Source organism: Haliotis rufescens, unplaced genomic scaffold (assembly GCF_023055435.1).
Source record: "Haliotis rufescens isolate VD_foot unplaced genomic scaffold, xgHalRufe1.0.p SCAF_3, whole genome shotgun sequence".
Lineage (NCBI taxonomy): Eukaryota > Metazoa > Mollusca > Gastropoda > Lepetellida > Haliotidae > Haliotis > Haliotis rufescens.
In genome coordinates, this window is record NW_025964001.1 from 54899085 (window position 1) to 54921431 (window position 22347).

Genomic DNA, 22347 nt, shown 5'->3' on the forward strand with positions numbered 1-22347 from the left:
AACTGGATTATCCTTGAATCAGGCGCAGATGTCACGAAATCTCAACAGAAACATGAATGATAAGGTTCTAGGGTTAGGGTTTCTACTCAATATATGTCCGACAGTGATGTAAAAGTGGATTATTCTTGAACCAGGCGCAGATGTTTTCGTATCTCAGCAGAAACATGAATGATCAGGTGCTAGGGTTAGGGTTTATACTCAATACATGTCCGACAGTGATGTAAAACTGGATTATTCTTGAATCAGGCGCAGATGTTTTCGTATCTCAACAGAAACATGAATGGTAAGGTGCTAGGGTTAGGGTTTCTACCCATTTTATGTCCGACAGTGATGTAAAAGTGAGTTATTCCTGATACAGACGATGATGTTATGAAATCTCAACAGAAACATGAATGATAAGGTGCTAGGGTTAGGGCTTCTACTCAATATATGTCCGACAGTGATGTAAAAGTGGGTTATTCCTGATACAGACGCACATGTTATGAAATCTCAACAGAAACATGAATGGTAAGGTGCTAGGGTTAGGGTTTCTACCCATTATATGTCCGACAGTGATGTAAAAGTGGGTTATTCCCGATACAGACGCTGATGTTATGAAATCTCAACAGAAACATAAATGATCAGGTGCTAGGGTTAAGGTTTCTACACAATATATGCCCGACAGTGATGTAAAACTGGATTATTCTTGAATCAGGCGCAGATGTTTTCGTATCTCAACAGAAACATGAATGGTAAGGTGCTAGGGTTAGGGTTTCTACCCATTATATGTCCGACAGTGATGTAAAAGTGAGTTATTCCTGATACAGACGATGATGTTATGAAATCTCAACAGAAACATGAATGATAAGGTGCTAGGGTTAGGGCTTCTACTCAATATATGTCCGACAGTGATGTAAAAGTGGGTTATTCCTGATACAGACGCACATGTTATGAAATCTCAACAGAAACATGAATGGTAAGGTGCTAGGGTTAGGGTTTCTACCCATTATATGTCCGACAGTGATGTAAAAGTGGGTTATTCCCGATACAGACGCTGATGTTATGAAATCTCAACAGAAACATAAATGATCAGGTGCTAGGGTTAAGGTTTCTACACAATATATGCCCGACAGTGATGTAAAACTGGATTATTCTTGAATCAGGCGCAGATGTTTTCGTATCTCAACAGAAACATGAATGGTAAGGTGCTAGGGTTAGGGTTTCTACCCATTATATGTCCGACAGTGATGTAAAAGTGAGTTATTCCTGATACAGACGATGATGTTATGAAATCTCAACAGAAACATGAATGATAAGGTGCTAGGGTTAGGGCTTCTACTCAATATATGTCCGACAGTGATGTAAAAGTGGGTTATTCCTGATACAGACGCACATGTTATGAAATCTCAACAGAAACATGAATGGTAAGGTGCTAGGGTTAGGGTTTCTACCCATTATATGTCCGACAGTGATGTAAAAGTGGGTTATTCCCGATACAGACGCTGATGTTATGAAATCTCAACAGAAACATAAATGATAAGGTGCTAGGGTTAAGGTTTCTACACAATATATGTCCGACAGTGATGTAAAACTGGATTATCCTTGAATCAGGCGCAGATGTACCAAAATCTCAACAGAAACATGAATCATGAGGTGCTAGGGTTAGGGTTTCTACCAGATGCATGTCCGACAGTGATGTAAAACTGGATTTTTCTGGAATCAGACACAGCTGTTGCGGTATCTCAAAAGAACCCTCAGAAGAATCGTAAGGTTCTAAGGTTAGTGTTCCTTCCCAATATATGTCTAATTGTGATATAAAACTGGGTCATTCCTGATACAGACGCAGGTGTTACTGTATCTCAAGGTGCTAGGGTTACCCAATACATGCTGAAAAGTGACAAGAAACTGCTTTCTTAGCCACACAGACCCTACTTATTAATTTCTGTCTTTATGGTACTGCAATTATGCCAAAGTAGAGTGAGAGAAACTTGGGTGCACAGGTGGCCCACTTGTCATGGTTGATGGAACCTGATGTGCAGTTAGTGCCAGGATGTCCTGGTCATGGGTTGAAATCCAGAATACGACCCTTCGTATCAGCACCACAATACCTCATGTGGTTGCATAAATTTGTGTCTCCCTTACAAATCACACTGCCACATGTCCATCTGTTCAGCTTTAGGTCACTATTCTCCAAACCAGTGATCAGAATGGATCCTCACATAACCAATCGACACAACTCTGCAGTGTTGAAGCATTTTAGACCATTAGGCCAACTTTTCTCTCAAACAGCCAAACAGCATAAAACATCCACACTATGGTGACGGAAACACAACTAGTATCACATGTATTTCAATACTTTATTCTATTGCAGAAATCCATTTTTTAATACTATATATAAATCAGTAGTGAAAACAAAAAACTTCTGAATAACATATTTGTGAAACTTAAAGATGGTGTCAGTCATCTTCAACTTGCTGAATATGAAAATTATTAACATTTGGTCATGACAATATTAGTGCTGGAATCAAGAGCGCAGCGTCCAGTTCATGACTTCATTAAAGCGGATATCTGAAACCACAAAAAAACAAAACTGAACGAGTTAAATGTATAATTTAAACATACAGATTATTATTTTATTCTTCTTATCTATAAGGCTACAATATTTGCCAAAGATAGGTGAATGAATTTGGTAATGATAGCCCATAGGCTGGTTAAAAATAGTGCTACAACAGTGTAGCTCACCTGGACATGTAGTCAACACTTTATAATGACAAAAGAGACAACCACTATACAGAGACTATCATTGCTACCCTGCATATATATATTTTTTATATTTTCCATATAAATACTGAGGACTAAAAACACTAAAATATCTGAACAAATCATGCTGTCATCTTGAGGAGAAACACACACGGCACAAATTCAGCTCCCTCAGTCTGGCAAATTTAGAGAAGTTTACATTGCCAAATATGCATTTTGATAGAATTTAAAAGCATGGTCAAAGCAAGGTCAAAATTATGAATTATGAAAAAACAGAAATATTTTTTGAATCCCATAACATACACAAATATGCATTTTGATAGAATTTAAAAGCATGGTTAAAGCAAGGTCAAAATTATGAATTATGAAAAATCAGAAATATTTTTTTACTCCCAAATTTCATTAGAACTTGTACAAAACTGACTGAATAATGGCAATAAGAAGTTTCAGCTACCAGTGTAGTTTAAGTGCAAAGATCATACTGGAATTTGGATTTGAACGTCTTGAACAAATTCTGATGTGATCAACAAATGCGAAGTTTCAGCTTCAGTGGTCCAGTAGTTTCTGAGGAGGTGCTCACAACAGATAACTCATCATTGTAGATTGACATGCAGACGATATCTCGAACCTGGACATTAAAATACTGTAAAATTTGCATTTAATCTCAAACCTCAAATGAAATATTTCAAATATTTTACATTCACACATTTCTCTGCCTATTGATACAACAATTAGTGAAAGCACACTTTCAAGATTTATTATCTGGCATTATGCTTAGCAACTGCTACCCTTTTGATCATTCCAACCCGATAAGTACATAGAAAGTTGCACGATCAAAAACATAAGTACAAATATTTGAAGGCAAGTGTTTTAAGAAGCACATAGTATTTCAAATAAAAATATGACTAAACTTAATCAAATAGATTGCAAACATATGTCCAAAGTCTAGATGTATACAATGAACACTCTTCATGACCATCTGTGCATCCTTACAACAGGACTAACTTGCATAAATTGCATATACCAGAATCATGGAAAATAACAATCAAGAAAACTAGAAAATTATTTTACAGAATTTGTATATAAACAGTTGCTTAAGTGATCTGACTAAGCCTGTAAAAGGCGCTAGAATCTTTTATGATAAATTAATATCAAATGAAAATAATCTTAAAGTTTGTAATAAATGGCAACCAATTTTTCACTGTGATTTTAATTGGAAAACGATATTTACTGTTTATAGATATAAACTGAAGGATGTAAAACTTTTAGATTTTCAATACAGATTTCTACATGGAATTATCTACACAAATAAGGAACTATTAACAATGAATCTTGTAGACAACTGTGTTTGTAACTTTTGTAATGCTGTCAATGAGGACGTCAGCCATGTCTTTTGGGAATGTAATGAAACTAAACAATTTTGGAATGATCTCGAACTTTGCCTTAACAATTATCTTCCACAAAAAATTAAATTGACAAAATATCTTATTTGGTTTGGTTCTAACTACTCTAATACTTTATTCAATCATATAGTTTTATTGGGAAAAAGGCATATTCATGTAAGTGGAATTAAAGGAACCAAATCAAAATTAGATATACTTTTAAAATTGTTTAAAAACATATATTCAATCGAGAAATTTATTGCTATAAAAAAGGATGACAAAAGTAACTTTAACAAAAAATGGTTACCTTTATTCTCAGCATTTTATTCATAGCTCTCTGTTGATACATGATATGTTTGAGTCTGACTGTGTGTTGCAACCATTTTGGTTTGAAATAGGACAATGTTTGTTTTCAACCCTTTTATATTCTAAAGAGTGTATTGTGCCATTCTATGCAAACCGAAATATGTTTTTGACGGAATACTGTATTAATCTACAACTCTGGGAACAATAAAAACATTTATAAAAATAAAAAACTTGCATAAATTCAGAGCAGAATTGTTGATATGCTTAAAAATGTGTTGTTGTTTTTTTTTTGGGGGGGGGGGGGAAGAAAGGAGAAGTATTTAAATTTATGTGACCCATATATTTTACCTGAAGTTTAACCCAATCTGTGGTATCATGAAGGGTGTTTTAGCAAGGGATGACTGTATTTATGTTTATCTTCCAACATTACAAAAAGAACCAACATCAGATATTTCAAATCCTTATCTTGAACAAATATACAGTTTGGAATCCCAATAAAATTCACATTTCTAGAACTGATTTGCCGCTCTGATAAATGGTACTTATGTGGCTGTTTTCTTAAAGTCATTTTTATTATAACACTTAGATAAATTCATAACATTTAATACACTCCTGTGTCACCATTTACAGTGTTGATATTTTGTCCAATTCATTCATCACTCCAATTTACCGGTATATGCATAAAACCAAAAGGACTAAACGAAAATGCATTAAATGTAGATAAGGGGGCACATGTGAAGAACAAAAGTAACAGCAGTTACAAAAATCATACTATGCCCCAAAGTACAATGTAATATAATTTAGCATCATTGACAAATTCAATATGGTTGACATGGCGGCCATATTTAGAATCTGATCTGATTTCAGTGATTGTCTTAGTTTTATTAAACACAGCAGTCCGCCATATATATTTTATCAGCTATATGAAGATAACCTGGAAATAATTCAGTCTGGCCTGGAAAAACCAGTGATATTATCACTGTCATCTTGTTACAATAACAAGCAACTAACCAAGTCACCGAACCTGACCACCCAATCACTTAACTCGTCCCTTATAACAAGGATAGGTTGCAGTGGACCTATTCTAACACAGAATCACCAAGGTGGACTGATTTTTGTGAACATTAATCTAGAGACACCACGGCTGGGATTGTCAGAAAAGTAAAAGTTTTTAACAACTGAAGGTTAATACAAACAAACATTAGCTGACTTCAGCGCTTGGTACCTGAACATAACACATCTACAGACTGAATTTGGTTAAAATATATCAACAAAAGTGTGTTGGTATATTTGTAGCCATGTTATTTTCGACCACCTTAAAAGAAGATAAATTTGAAAGTGACCATTGAACATGACATGTCTTTACACACATGACCATTCTATTTTATGTTGTAATTTACATTTCATGTCCATTATTCATGTGTTCAATAATTTTCAGATGACTTTGGACCCCACAACCCCTCAATACCTGAAAAGTTCATGGATATCAAACCTGAACTGTGTTCAGATAACAGCAGTTATGTGGGTGATTTCTGACCCGCTGACTTTTCCACATAATTTTTTTAACCAGATGTTATTCTTCCACCTTATTTGATTTGCAGATTTCCATGTCAGACAAAGATCAAGCGGTGTCATAGGATTCCTTTTCACTTGATCAGGAGGGATGCTATTGTGTGCCAACTGAAATAAAAAATATGACAAAAATAACAATGATAATCAATGCTACTCCATAGTCATACAGTCATTGGGGCCTTGGTCTATAATTCAGGGTCTTACCACCTGCACAAGGCGCAACGAAGTGAACTAAGCAGGTTGCACCACCAAAATATTGGCTGCACTAGTTAAGCATAAATTGAAACACTTTATTTTCAGTTATTTTGAATATTAAATAAATTCAAAGAAAAAAAACCCCTTGAGAATGTGCTCCAGAATTTATTTTGTGTGAATCTGTACATGCCTTTTCATATCATGATATCAAGTAAACAACCTTAAACAGAAGTCTCAAAGTGTCTGTTGTGATTGTAACCTCATGAGTGACTGTTCTAGTGGTAATTGTGAAGAGTCCTGCAAGTTCAATGCATTCAGACCACCTGTGTATTTCACTACTTTCATGAACTTTTGTTTCCTGGATTCGAAAAGACTTGCAGCCAGTTCTAAAAGAATTCAGTTTTCCACTTATGGCTGGAAATGTTACCTGCACTGGGTGCGACCTAACCTCACCTAAAAGTTACCGACACCTGGGCCTAGTTGCACAGAACAATCTTAGTTACAATCAATCTTAGGCGGCTACAATCAATTTTACAATCACCATACAATTGTCCTATGCCACTTTCACAAACCCATCTTAGCACGAATGTAAGACGGCTTATCTAAGATTGAAATCTTCAACAGTGGAAGTACGAATATCTTAAACTCGACTCCTGTCTACAGTTGTCTGCAAACGCGCATAGCTCGCTGCGTATACAATAAGTGGAACTGTTCACGACACACAACACATACCTCCCCCCATCACACCTTGCACTGTTTCAAGAAAGGTGCCAATTATTTGAAGGAAACGATTACTATAATGATGGCATTAATTTTTGTCAGCATTAATACTGTCATGATTTAGGAATTGTTTTCTGTTGCAACTAGAGAAATACCTACTCATGATTTTTTATCAAAATTATTGAAATACGAATAAATATGTTATTTAGTGACACAATCATTATGAAAATTAAAAGAAATAATACTAAAAATATTTCCTAATAACATAACACAGGTGAGCTTTTTGTAAAATCCGAAATATATCCTTCATGCTTTCATTTCGCTGCTATAACAAAGGATGTTATGACTACCTTTTCAAAACACAGAAACACACAGGTTTTCAAGAATGAATGGATGAGAAATAATGATAATGAATAATGTTTCGAGAAAGTAGTTGTCTAATATATATTCACTTGGTATTAATTATATTGATAATTATTTTCCAAAGGTGTGAAGTTTACTTTTGCTATTTCAAATGTCTCATCATGTGTTTTTGCTTGTTTAATGAATACTTTTCTTTTCTTTTTAATTCAGATATTAAATTCGCTCGTCCCCTGCCAAATAGATTTTAGATTTAAACATGTATGATTTTGCACTTCAACTTATATTCATATGTAGATTAATTTAATGATAAACTAAAGACAAAATAACTGACACAAATGTGACCCAAAAGAAATACAGGGGCAGCAACATTATACACTGGGCAAGGTAGATTCTATGCTACATGCTTATACAAAGGGAAACCACAGAGGCAGAATATTTATGTGAATAAATGCGTATACCGCATTCGACGTAATAAGCGCCCCGATCTAATAAGCGCCCATGGGGCTATTTGCTAATATATTGGCTAGTGAACAATCCCAATCAGCACCCCTTCCAATTGATGAATGTACACAAGACTTATTTATTTGTGTAAAATACGAACTCATGTGTTATATCACCCTTAATTATGGGCAATTAAATTCTTGAAAAATATATCTGTCGTATGTAAAGATTTCAGGCTGTTAGCATAAACCACAAAATTTACGATCTTTCAACTCAAAATAATATTCTAATAAGCGCCCCCTATTTCTAATTTTGAGAGCGCCCTGGGCGCTTATTATGTTGAATACGGTATTCCTTATTTGTCAACAAGTCATTAAAGCCTTAATGATATTTAACATAACCCTAAGATAATGATTGTTCTCTTCCTGTCAACATTAACTGATTTCTACATTCAACTGTTTATTACTCAAAATTGTGTATCTTGTGTAAGTGAATAGGCAATATAATCAGAAACCTGTTATCAGGATGAGTTGGTTTTCAAACACAGAGATCCGTGAAAAATGTTGGACAGAGACCATTATACGTAAGGGCAATGTGTTGAATTGGACTTGATCACATGTGTCTAATGGTACTCTCTCTGATTGGGTGCTGCCTAACTTTCTTCTTTCTAACATGTCAGTCACTGGATACAATAGATCATATTTGAAGATATTGATGAATTTCAAAACAATTGTCATACACACTGGTATACCATAATGACATTATAGATGGAAATAAAACCCTTCTACGGAAATTTAATATCATCTAACAGTTCTGGAATAGCTAAATATGCAAACAAAAGAATCGACATGTTTTTACAGACGACTTACTGTACAATAACTTAAATGTCTGAGTAGTGGAAGAAAACAACATTTTAAACATATCTGCCATGTTCGTCATGCTCAAAATCAGATAAAAATTTTGAATGCATTTCTGGTGACTTTATTCCTGGGACCACACAAAAAATGACAGCTTCATAACAATTGTAGGTTATTTAAGAAATGTAAAAATAAAACATCACTGGATTAAAGGATTACATTAAGGTTAAAGTTCATAAATGCGCAAGTTATTGAAATACACAAAACAGAACCTCGTGCAATATTGTCACCATATATTGAATTACATGAGCAGTCTGTGCCTAAAAATGATGGGTCAACTAGTCCGAACAGGGTTTTAGTGTTGTCATATTGACTATTATTAATTGGACTTACTACATCGAGCACAATATTACTAGACTTGCGTTTCAAATTTGGGGTCTTTTCAGGAAGAATTGCTCAAGCAAAACATGTTACAGTGGTGCCTCGTTTATACGGACACTTGCATCATGTCAGTATATGTTGACAGTATAAAGAATTAGTACATGCATTATAGTATACTTTAAAGTAACAGACAACAGGCTATCGCTTGCTACTTCAATTCTGAAATGAAAAGACGTTGATACTTCATTGTGTATCAAGTGCAGAGTCTGGTGAGTCCCATTATCAAGTCAAGAGTTAGAATATAACATAGCAGTTGCCTTAATAGTCTATACAGAGCTCCAGAAAAGTTGCGTATCTGCGTGAAATAGGCATCAGAAATGCAGAAATACACAGTAAAATATAATCCAAGCGTATCAAATACGCAACGAACATTACAGATACACTACAAAAATAAAACTTATGCGTATCATCAAAATATTGCGAAGTAACCCTGCGTATTCGATTAGCAAATCAGCAACTTATTTTGAAATTATAAACGGGCATTCCGTCAACCTTGCCAAACTCCACGATGACAGTTACATCATGATCATTTGCCATCACACTTTCTTGTGGAAGTATCGTGGTATTTTTGAGTCCTATAAAGCTCTCGAACCCACACGACACCAGTTTGCAGGGACTAAATGAATAGTGTTTTTAAATATTTAACTTAAATACCCACATGTGTAAAAACTAGTGGGTAACAGAAATTTGAATACCCAGATAGAATTACTGATACCCAATGATTTTAAAATGCATGGGTAAAATACCCACAACACCAAAAGCTTATCAGGAGCTCTGTCTATAGCAATTTGTTATCTGCAAATATAATAAAAAATATTTATTTAATTGGTTAGGAATTCCACAGAGAGTAGATAAGTACGTAAAACATAATTTTCACAGTATGATTAGAGAAACAAGACAATATATTTAAGATAAGAAATTAAATTTGTCCCCAGTTTTAAGAGGCTTGGGTAAACCCTGTAGTGACCAGGCTCCATGGTCTAGTGCACAACATTTACAATGTAGGTCTAAACTAAACAGGTAGGCACCTTGCACAAACATAACTTGAGAAAGACAGAGACGAGTTCAACAAAAAATACCACAACAAAGTAGTGCACATTTAGTTCTGTCGTGAGGAACATACTGATTTTACAACCAAAGTTGACACTTTCTAGCAAACTTTTTACAAACATACATAACCTGAAGATACCGTATTAATTGTGTTATGACAAGCATGTGCAGATAGTTGTACGAATCTTGGTTTGTCTCTTACAAACTGATACAAACAGTCTGTATTCATAATAATCGATAAAAATAGCACATTATAATACTAGGGTATAAGATTATTTAAAAAATTGAACTTTTATCTTTCTTTGTTTGTTGTTTAATGCTGTACTAAGCAATATTCGTGCTTTGACAGCTGCCTGTAAACAATGAAATCTGGACCTGACAATCCAGTAATTGACATCATGAGCATCAATCCATCCAAAAGGGATACGATGACATGCATTAACAAAGTCTGTGAGCCTGACCCCTCAATCGCGTTAGTCGCCTCTTATGACAAGGATAGTCACCTCTTAAAGCAAGAATGGTTTGCTGAAGACCTATTCTGACCCTGATCTTCACTGGTAACTTGGTAAGTTTGTATAACTGAACATGTGGCACTTGCTGCCAAGACAATGAATGACAAGAACTACAGTAACAATATTCCCTCTATTTGGGTACAACACAAATTGACTAAAACACTGAGAAATATGCACATTTGCTCTTAGTCCTTATTAAAGTGTGCTGGTACTGTACAGACAAATCTTATTTTGGAATGTATCAGAAATAACAGGAAAATGACAAGGACTAATGCAGGCCAGTAGACAAAATGAAAAGGAAAATATACAATATATAAAACACTGCCAAACAGATCACTATTTAAAAACTACACTATGTTGTTTTTGTGTGTACAATGACATTATAATTGGGAATTCAATTATACTTACAAAAACAGGATGTTGCCAGCAGTGCACACTACTGTTCATGATAAGGTATTCTCAGTTCTGTCCATTGCTCATAGACAGATGTAGTGTCTGCTACTGTCAACAAAAACATTCAAACATTACACCCTACACTAAACTGTATGAGTTAAATGGAGATACATTCATCAATAAAATGGTATTTTGTCTTCAGACATTCAGTTACCAGCGGATTACAGTTAGTTAGATGCTGTAGGCCTAGTCATAATCTTATAACAACACAATTATTCAGGTATAAATGGATAAATTTGAGTTTGTTGACAGAAGTTGCAAAGAAACAATACAGATGTAGACCAGTGTAATTAACTAACAGTTAGGGAATGTTGATCATGACTTGTTATAAAGTCTATCAGCCTCTCTGCTATCAACAAACATTTACAAAACAATCACTTTCACCAGCACTTTGAGAATACCAGGGTCACGTGATGGTGTTTTGGAGCATTTTCAGTTGTTTGGGACTTCAGAGCTTGAATAAATTTTCTGCCTCAGATGCATACTGCTGAAATGTAAACGAAATACGATATATATATATTATGTAAGCAGTAATAACTAGTAATTACTACCAGTTGGACCAAAAGAAACGAGCGAGTATGAAAAGGAACGTGACCCAATCGTCTTTGGACGCAAGTGATTCACCTTAAAACATGGGCGCTTGATACCAATACAATATACGATAGGTAGTAGGCCATACCTTAGCGGTAAATCACTCTTTCTTTTAGAATAAACGGCATTTATGATGCGTGACTTTGCTTGTGCACGTCAACGTTGTTTCTAGGGACGCAAAGAATGCAAGGCTACCTGAAGAAAACATGCACGACATTACGTTCCCATTTGTGGAAATGGCAGGAATATTGAAGAGTATTTATTGTTGTGAAAACACCCACGTTTGTTGTGCTCTATTTAGAGAACTAACTAGCCTAAACTAGGCCTAAGTTGAGTGGAACAGATGACGTGACCTTACACAAAATGGTGGTGGATGATGATGCATGACGAGGTCATGTGACCAGCTGGTGATGTAATGATCAATGGTTACCGTATAATTTTCTTCATGATAATGTAGATTCTATTTGTAATTATTTAACAACCACAGTATATTTCAAGTGCTACTTCTACATCTAGAAAGATAGCTGGTTACAGGCTGAAGTTGCTCTGCGGTAATCTTTTCATTTTCTGTTGAGACAGCCCGGCTTGCATATCGTCTATGTAGACTCGTTGACCAATGAAAATCAAAGACATGCTCCTTTGCCGTTAGCTAGTAGTAGCAGTAAATGTTAGTCTCCAGAGACGAAGTGACCGTCTTTGTACCTACTAGTAACAGCTCACAGTTGCTAACAAATTTGTGCTAGAAGTAGGTCATATTTCCTGGATCGGTGACGCTGATCACTGTGTCGGATTAACGAGACTTTTAATGAGTGATTTCAGTAATTCGTTGCAAATTAGGTGTTGGAGTCAGAGTGCGAGACTGTCGGATTGAGGGGCTAAATAGCATTGATTAAATCGGTTCCTATCATTAGTGTCGGATAAAGCTGTTTGTTGGATTAACGAGTGTCGGATTAATGAGATTTGACTGTACTTAACAAGAGCCAAGAATATCACTTTGTTGTTTTTGTAAGACAAAAAAAAAGAACTCTAAACATAACATCACACTTTTGCAAGATGTCGGAGATAAGTGATTGTGAGCAATTCCGAGAAGGATCCAGGCCAAGCTCAGGGAGGATAACTGGATCAATTTATCTAATCTGACACGCAAAAAGAAGTGGACAGTACACACAATGCAGAAGCATCTTGCTACGGATTTATGATTCTGTTTCTTGATGTGTATCTCTTTCCATGTCTTGCTATATCAAACATGCAGATAATTAGAAGTCTGCTGCAAGATACCAGGGCCCGACTGTACTTTCAGTATCATTCAGTATTATAAATATTTCTTTTATTGTCGTTCGTTATATAACTTGCATGAATAATTGAACATGATGTTGACAAATTATGAAAGATGATTATCAAGGCAAATTTTATCATGAGCAAAAATATGGTAGATCTACATATTCTTGAAACACCAAATACATAATTAAGAAATAAAATTAGGACAATGACTGTTTCAAATGAGACGCAACAAGCATACTCAACGAGTTATCAACATGCAGAATGTGCAAACATATTTTGAATGAAATATGCCTTACTGTACTTCACTTTGCACATGATTTGGACTGAATCAATTCCAGTATGTTAATACACATATAAATTAGTGTACGGCTACAAATTCCTTGGCGATTTATGAGATCGGACGGGCAAAATTAGCTAAATTAGTATGCCTGATTGCCGCGGGTGGACGGCGACACGTGGGCACAGCACGTGGGCTACAGTAAATCTGTAGACATGGTGAAATGAGATTAACAATGAGATTGAGGATACTATTATGCGATTTAATAAATCAAAACTAAAAACAGTTAGGCAACAATAAGAAGAACATCATAGTGCATAGCCAAACAATATGTATAAAACGCCTTACGCTTGGACTGACGGAGCGCTGCTGGACGAGAAAGGAGAGGTGAAGGTCATGCCCAAGCGGCCCGGATTTGTTTCGAATGATGTTTTTTTTATATTGGCAACTCTTGAAAGAATACGTAACAGTTCATTCCAACTTTACAAAATTTAATTGTATATGAATACATGTTGATGTTTTTTATGTAGTATTTCTAAACTGTAGCGATGGAATTGCACGTCGATGTTAATATGGTTACAGGCTGCATAGGCTCTGCGATTATGTGCAAGGCGTAGAGACGGAGCACAGCCGATAACAGACAACAACCCAAACGACGTATGTAAGGTGCACTGTGAGTGGCTGCGTGGTGCTTTTTTTAACTGTCATGTTCACCCTCATGGGGTGGTCGTACAGTCGACTTAGTGGATCGGGTGATCAGACTCGAATACTTCGACGGCGTGATCACAACATCGATCACTGGATTATCTGGCATGGAGCGATGCTCATGATGTCGATCAATGGATTGTCTGGTCCAGACTCGATTATGTAGAGGCCGCCGGTAATGAATTTTGGGGGTCCCGGGAATATATTCGTGACCATTGTACCAACAGCAAAAATAAATATACAAATTATGCGTGAGTCCTTTTGGTTCTTTCGGAAAGGGATTTTCTTGTTTGAAACGGAATTTAATAAACTGAGTAAAGAAATCTGACATGGAAAGCCCGAACATTGAAACAGAAATATCATACAAATCAAACTTATAGTTTCAATTTAATCATCCCAGCATCCATACCCCTGTGTGTCAAATGAATATCATTTGCGTCCATTCATAATTGTTATGCGTACAGGGTGCAATATTTTGCCCCCGGTAAAATCTGGTGTCTCTACATATTTGGATACATGAATTCTGATCCGATTCTAAACATCGTTGCCATGTAAACCATATCGAGTATGACATTATTTACTATTACTTAATTAAGATTTTTTATTAGTTATTTTTAATGCATCATCATGACCTCAGAGTTTTTACTTATAATACTAGTATTGCTTTCTCTTGAACATGCATGTTGTTTTGTTGTATTGAAACATCTGTTAATAGGTTGGAATTTTCGTGGTAATATTGTTTATAAATAATTGTATTATTTTGAAAATATTCCAGAAAAAACAGGTGAGCCACAGAACTTTGTGCTTGTCGTAATATATTTGCATATATCATTATGAATCCTATTATTAATCCTAGCTCCTTTCCGAAACTCCAGCTTGTTTCCCCTTTTCGCGATATCTTCTGAGTGAGCATAGTCGCCTTTTACGGCAATCCACGGGTTGTACCCATGTGGGGAATCGAACCCAGGCATTCGGCGTGACGACCAAACGCTTTAACGGCCATGCAAGGCTAACCCAACCCCCACGATGGTTGAATAGACATGATCAAATTTAACAACAGTTCTTTCAATAATTTTTCCATTACATAACAAACAAACTCGGTATATTCTCATTTGACCCTCAGTGAATATGTTTTGGCGCGTGTGGTACTTTATACATAGTATTCATAATTCTTGGATAATATTTCTTTCATAATCATCATTATGATTTAAATGCATTAAAATGTTAAGGAGCTTGGCATCTCATGATCGACCATCCACTGTATTACATCTCCATTCTATTATGATGAATACTGCTAATATTTACCATTTATTATTACAAAATCATTTGAGAAATTTAGAACAAAATCCAAGCCATATTATGGAAAGGGGCGTCAAAATCGGCTCTACATGGTGTACCCATGTGGTGAATTAGTGTGACGAATCAACGCTTCAACCTCGCCAAACAAACCCCACCGCCAATGACTTTGTCGGTTAAGATTATTTATATAAACAAATGCCAAACCAGGTTAGAAGTGTTGTATATTTCATGCAGGTGTTTACCAGAATAGTCACGTGGTGTCATGGTTACGAGTTTAGCCAATCGGGAAACACTTCCGTTGCACGAGTTTTTCCTGCGCGTAATTCAGACGCTGTGGATCGAAGCAGACGACGCTTACTTAATCAAATGCACCGGTGTATGTTAAATTAATTTCAACAATTCACTTAAAATCGAGATAACAATGGGCTTAGACCCCTATTTCTCATGTTTATATTATTCACGCGCTTCTTTGAACGCTGCGTCCAAAACTTTGGTATGTCATGTGCATTATGAAGACTTTTCACGACGAAACATTTTCAGCTTGATTTCCTGCCCTGCCGTATGTTTTCACTCTGGAGAGGACGTTGAACAAAACGACATGGTAAGTGCAGCAATATGTAATTAAACAATCTGTTGGTGAACATATAATTATATAAACCACTAATCGCTGTGGCTGTAACGATTCGCAGATGATGTGATGTTATATTCGATACAAAACAGCACCAGGACGGTAAGAGCGTTTCTCTGTCACTGTGTGTGTGTGCACGCGCGCGTGTGCGTGTGTGTGTGTGTGTGGAGGGGGCTGGGGAAGATTGTCCCATGTCGTCAGTAAATGAAGCATATTATTTAATGTAAGAATACAGCATGTACATAAAACATATTGATTCTAAATTCTGTTTATGTTCATACACCTATGTTGTTGGTGTTTTCAACTTAACCAATTACACAATTATAATTATATTTCAACCGCATTACGACGGGAAGACCAAGGATGGGTTTTACACATTTGACCCAATTTGGGTACAAGACCCGCATTTTCGTCACAGGATCGAACGTTTTAACATGGTCTCTCCATACAACAAGAGAAAACAGTTTCGTTGCCGTCATAACGGCTTCCTCAACACAATTATGCAGTGTTAATGTACCATTTCCAAACTCCACCCGTACGAACAAGTAGTATATCATTTATCAGTATTTTTTAGATAATGAATGAATGAATGAATGAATGTGTATGGTTTTATGCCGCTTTTAGCAATATTCCAGCAATATCACGGCGGGGGACACCAGAAATGGGCTTCACACATTGTACCTATGTCGGTATTCGAACCCGCGCTTGCACACTACACACACCGAATTATTTTTTTCAATAAATTTTCACAATTTTGTTTTAGCCGTTCATTGCATCTCTATCTTGTCCAGCTCCACTATGAAAGGTGTAGTAACATCAGTACATGCTGTTTTCTTTGTGAAACCTGAAAACTGTTGGTTTTAATATCAATAAAACTTGGTATCAATTGCAATATAAACGAGTTTAGCTCCGTCGATTCAGAAGTCTTACACCGACGAGGGTAGTTGTTTGGTTTGCTGTAAGCAACCGCAAACTTAGTACCAGTGTCTAAATAGGGAGGGGTGAGGTTAGGTGTCATTTTTTCCTTCGGAATGTTTATCAACCCCTGCAGCCATTTACCGACATCTAAATGCATTCACAGATTTAAAAAAAAAACGAATTTAGATTCAGTATATATGGCAATTGGTTTGTTTGGAATTTTGCTTTGTCAAAGATTAATCTAAGATATTTGCTAGATATTATAATGAAATTTGAAATTGCCGAGAATACTGTCCATGCATTAAATGGCCTGAAGAGTAAAGCTAGATAATTTTTATATCTTGAAATATAGAGCTCGAAAAGAAGTTAGTTACTGATCGTTATAAAAATATCAGTTGTCAAGGTCATCGGTTGTTTTGCAGTTAGTACATTGATCACTGTGGTGTTTAGTTGCAGAGATTAGATGTGCAATGTCCCTGCGAATTCATGAACTTATTTTGTCTAAATGGGTCTAGTAAGAAAAAGATGTGCCATCTAGTACTACTTATAGTGTGAAGGGGTTTATGTCCATATAGATTTATAATTTTGAATATGAATTTTTAAATTTTTAAGTTAGATGCTATTTTATATTAATGTTTTGATCCCCTTGCTAAGTTTAAGAGTTTTAGAGTTGGGGACGGGGGTGGGGTGTGTTAGATAATAGGCCAGATAATATAAGTAATGTGTTGAGGAAGGTTCCAGTTCTTTCCTTCAAGGCTACCTTTAAGGATTACTTAAGAATGGACTTTCAATCTGTGTGAGTTCATTGAAGTATGTATCTTCATAGAGTGTGGTCCAAACTGAATGAACGTCAGGGCTCGACTGCATGGCGTCAGCAATGGTGGCTGCATGGGGTATGTTCCCGTGTTGTTTCAGGTGAACAATTAACTTGCCTTTACATGTGTTTGTGACGGGTGCCACCGGTGGTGCAGGATACGCTCACCTTTTAGCGAACACCTGGTCTCATCACTATTCTCGAGTGGTTCATAAACACATGCTCCTGATATAGTCGAAAACGTACAATCGACTCTGCTTTTAGCATAGATTTCTATTGAATGTGGTAAGGGTATTGTTGCTTTTATTTATTTGAAGAATGGGGGCATGACTTTGTTGGATTTTGGTAGGGTCGGAGGTTTTAAATGGAGACTTAAGTGGTGAAGGTTGAACGCTGTTGGCGAGTCGGGCGTTGTGCTGATGTTGATGCCGGGATGCTGCTGTAGCTGTCGCTGAAAGTATACTTGCTACGGCCGATTATACCATGAAATAATGTGAATGAATCGTAATGAGTGCGTCTTTTAATGTTTTGGCTCCAGCTCAGATGCGTGAAACCCTGCCATGATCAGTTCGTCTCGTATGTTTAGCTTCAGTTGTGACGTCCCACTTCCTACAATAACGAGTTAGTCTTTTAATGTATTAGTTCCATTTCAGACGTGCTACTTCCTACTAAAACGAGTTGTACTTCAAGTGTTTTAGCTCAAGTTGAGATCCATCTAGATCTCTTAGACGGTGCAGATGCAGACATTATCGTTTTTAATTTTAGGGTTATTGAATTGAATTGGCCTTTTAATGTGTCAGTATCAGTTGAGGCGCCCCATTTTTTTAATTAAGGTGAGTGTATCTTTTTTAAGCTCCAGCTAAGACGTTTACATCTATAATAATGACCTAGATCTGTTGCGAATGTTCTTAATCGCGACAGCCATCCACATAACTATATATGGAGTCGATGGCTTACAATATATTTCTTCATGCTGAAGAAGTGTGAAACAACATAACTTTTCGATAATTTGGGAAGGATTAAAACGGAAGGTGTCGGCAGGCTCTATAGTAATGACCGTGACATTACTGATAACTTATTGATTGAATAAGGAAATACATCTGATCAAATATGCGTATAGTATATTTGTATGAAGAGTATATCTAATGTTTTTCTAGCAAAAATAATTGTGTTTGGTTTCGTTTTCAAAACAACACCTAGGTTCTCTATATTACTGAAAGACAAATATTTGACAAGTGATTAAATATTGTCTATTGAATAATTGCATTCTTTAAAAGCAGGTGATTAACGACATAAATGTATTCCATTAAATATAGCAATATATTGATATTTTGAGAGCAAATGTTATGCACATATTTTCGTATCGTATTTTCGAGAATGGCGATTTGAAATACAAAGTAAAAAGTGGGTCCCCATGCTCATTTGGGTTTAAAATGTCGTAAAGAAGTAACATATTTTGAACATTGTCCAAAATTCCCCTTCCAATACATTTTCGCAGAAAATGTTTATTGAATGAAATTTACTGATCAATATAAAATACACTATAAACTTTGCATTCAATGGACCGATTTTAAAATAATAATTGATGTTGGTCTTTTTAAAATTTAAATGTACATTTACCCGTTTTATATTCACAAAATATAGATACTTGGGACCATTCAAACAACAATATCATTGTAAAGGATAGGGTCACCATTTCGCTCCTCAGCCAGATTTAAATCAAATCAGACAAATCAGTTTATTAGCTCTACTGAATTTAAAAGGATAGAAAAGGACTACATTATATGTATGTCTACGTTAACTTGTGGTGTGTTCAATGAGACAACATAACTTGACAATTCCTAAATTATCTCCCTTTGTGAACGAAAGTGTCACTTTCAAATTTTGATAAGAATTATGGATCTAGATACTAGCAGATAGGTTGTTTTTTTTTAAAATACATGATCTAAATACAAATAGCTTGATACTGTATTTGAGTCCTTTGTTTATTCGTGAAATATATTGAATATGTAAATAACAAAAGAAACTTACATTGTCATTGTAACTCGCTCGTGGATGCGCTGCTTCCTGAACAGTTTTTGTTTTGAGTGGTTCCAGGTATAATGTTAGTGATTTCTCTATAAACTTGACTTTTTACATAAACACAAAAACAAGCAGTATTGTGAAACAGACCCAGCATACATCACGTAACATCAGACCTGAACACGCATCTTAAATGCTGAACGCCTACTATTCGATCATAGGTCTCGTCATTGTCATTTAGAATAAGGTCCCTTAATTACTTTCGTCCTTGACTTTGTACGGGACGTGTTTACATAAAGCTCTGCTCTCTCGCGAGAGGGTCATTAGAAGGGAAAATAGGGAAGTATCTTTTTTGCACATTATTTCATTCCTAATAACTAATAGCGGCGTATAACCATACTCACTCACTTTGCATGGCACACAAATGCTATTTGTGTTCGGGTAGTCATGGTGTCATTTATCATAAGAACAAAACGTCTACATATTGGACATATGTAGCATTGAACTGACTGTCACTCAAAAAGAGTTAAACAATGTGAATGTGATCATGAATCCCGTGTCACTTCTCCATGTTGGTATTGTCAGCAGCTAGGACATACCTGTGACATCACTGGAAAACGCCCCGCTTTGTCAATCTCTAACACAAATGAGTTCTCTGATAGGGATCGTAACTTTATACGATCTGCGACATATTTAAGATAGTTTCGATAATGTATCTGATCTTAAAGATAAATCGTATCTAAGATCGCTTTGGTCTCTCATGTTTCAGCCCCAATTGTGACGCGCCGATTCATATAATGAGTTCATCTCTAACGTTTCAGCTACAGGTGTGACGCGCCATGTCCTATAATGAATTGCTCTCTAATGTTTCAGCTCTAGTTGAGACATCTCCTGTCATAATGCGCTGGTCTCTAATACTTTAGCTCCAGGTATGTGGCACTAGTTCATATAATGGGCTGGTCTCTACTACTTTAGTTCAAGGTGTGTGGCACTAGTTCAAATAATGGGCTGGTCTCTAACACTTTAGCTCCAGGTATGTGGCACTAGTTCATATAATGGGCTGGTCTCTAATACTTTAGCTCCAGGTGTGTGGCACTAGTTCATATAATGGGCTGGTCTCTAATACTTTAGCTCCAGGTGTGTGGCACTAGTTCATATAATGGGCTAGTCTCTAATACTTTAGCTCCAGGTGGGTGGCACTAGTTCATATAATGGTCTGGTCTCTAATACTTTAGCTCCAGGTGTGTGGCACTAGTTCATATAATGGGCTGGTCTCTAATACTTTAGCTCCAGGTGGGTGGCACTAGTTCATATAATGGTCTGGTCTCTAATACTTTAGCTCCAGGTGTGTGGCACTAGTTCATATAATGGGCTGGTCTCTAATACTTTAGTTCAAGGTGTGTGGCACTAGTTCATATAATGGGCTGGTCTCTAATACTTTAGCTCCAGGTGTGTGGCACTAGTTCATATAATGGGCTGGTCTCTAATACTTTAGTTCAAGGTGTGTGGCACTAGTTCATATAATGGGCTGGTCTCTAATAGTTTTAGCTTCATATAATGTAATTCAGCAATATTTAGCTAAATGGTGTTATTGGCCCGCCTGATAAATCTACCTTAACTTATAATCTTAATTTTAATTCCAAGCATATCAAAGTATCCTATGTACATCATGTGTTCACTTTCATCCATTCATACACACACCCGCATTCAAGTTTACATGGTCACACTAAGTTACAATCATAATATAATTATACACTCTGTGACTCTGTAATAATTTAACACCCTTCACTTTATGATACGCAGCAACCACACCGATAACACGTGGCCTTGTCAAACAAATTTTCCGCCTGTTATCTTCTTTGTTTAGTTTCTCAAGTGACGTCATATGTACTACGTCATTTCAAAAACACTCACTTCGCTATCTTGTAACTGCTACGGTACGCGATTATACTTTGATAACAATTAGGCCATAATATTTAGTAGTAGCTCAGTACTAGATCTAGCAATGCCACTAAAATGGAAAGCATCGTTAGCTCACAAGTTAGTTAGACAGCAGCCTGCAGCCAAGAAAACCACAACGGCAACGGCAACGGCAGCGACAACGACATCCATCGGGGGAAAATGCAACAACTCGGATCTACTCAGTACGGGTATGTTGTCGCTAGGAGCAGGTGTAGATGCAACAGTAAATATTAACCCAGACTTACTTGTATCAAGCTTCCCACTGGTTCATTCAACCAGTACGCACCCTACTTCAAATAATGAGGTATATTACAGATATTTTACAGGTATCAACAATTGATATAAAGATATCTTCAAAATTATTATTGATATCTTGAATTGAATTTAAGATATCTCAAATTGAATTAAAGATATCTAAAAAGAATTAATGATATAGGTAATGCATTTGTGGATATGTATAAATTATCTTGAATTTATTTCTAATATGATTATGTACAGTAGGATGGTAATTGTTTAATGATATCTTAAATACATTTAGAGATATCACGAAATATTTTGTTGATATCACAGTAACATTTTAAGATATCAGTAATTGTATTTTGGATATCAGAATTGAATTCAAGATATCTTTAATTATTTTTTGATATCTTAAAAACATTATTGACATCTTGAAATAAATTACCGATATCTTTTATAAAATTGAAGATATCAGTAATTCCGTAATAAATGTGAAAACGGCTTGCGATATCGTCCCAATTCCATTTTCTATCATCATAATCTGTATTTGTTTACGAAATATGGCAAATTATCACCATTACG

At 35.9% G+C, this 22347-nt stretch overlaps 1 long non-coding RNA gene across 6 annotated transcripts; it reads right to left on the minus strand.

Annotated features, from left to right (window-relative positions):
• Positions 1-2322: 2322 nt before the first annotated feature.
• Positions 2323-13663, minus strand: LOC124118487. 6 transcript variants are annotated; one of them, XR_007223182.1, is made up of 6 exons: positions 13529-13631; positions 11711-11817; positions 11410-11515; positions 10987-11079; positions 6013-6107; positions 2323-2547 (listed from the first exon to the last, which is right to left on the minus strand). It is a non-coding gene; the product is annotated as an uncharacterized LOC124118487 (long non-coding RNA). The 6 variants fall into 6 exon arrangements; XR_007223181.1 differs by having other exon boundaries at positions 11410-11518; XR_007223179.1 differs by lacking the exon at positions 11711-11817 and having other exon boundaries at positions 5920-6107; positions 11410-11518; positions 13529-13663.
• Between the last annotated feature and the right edge of the window lie 8684 nt (positions 13664-22347).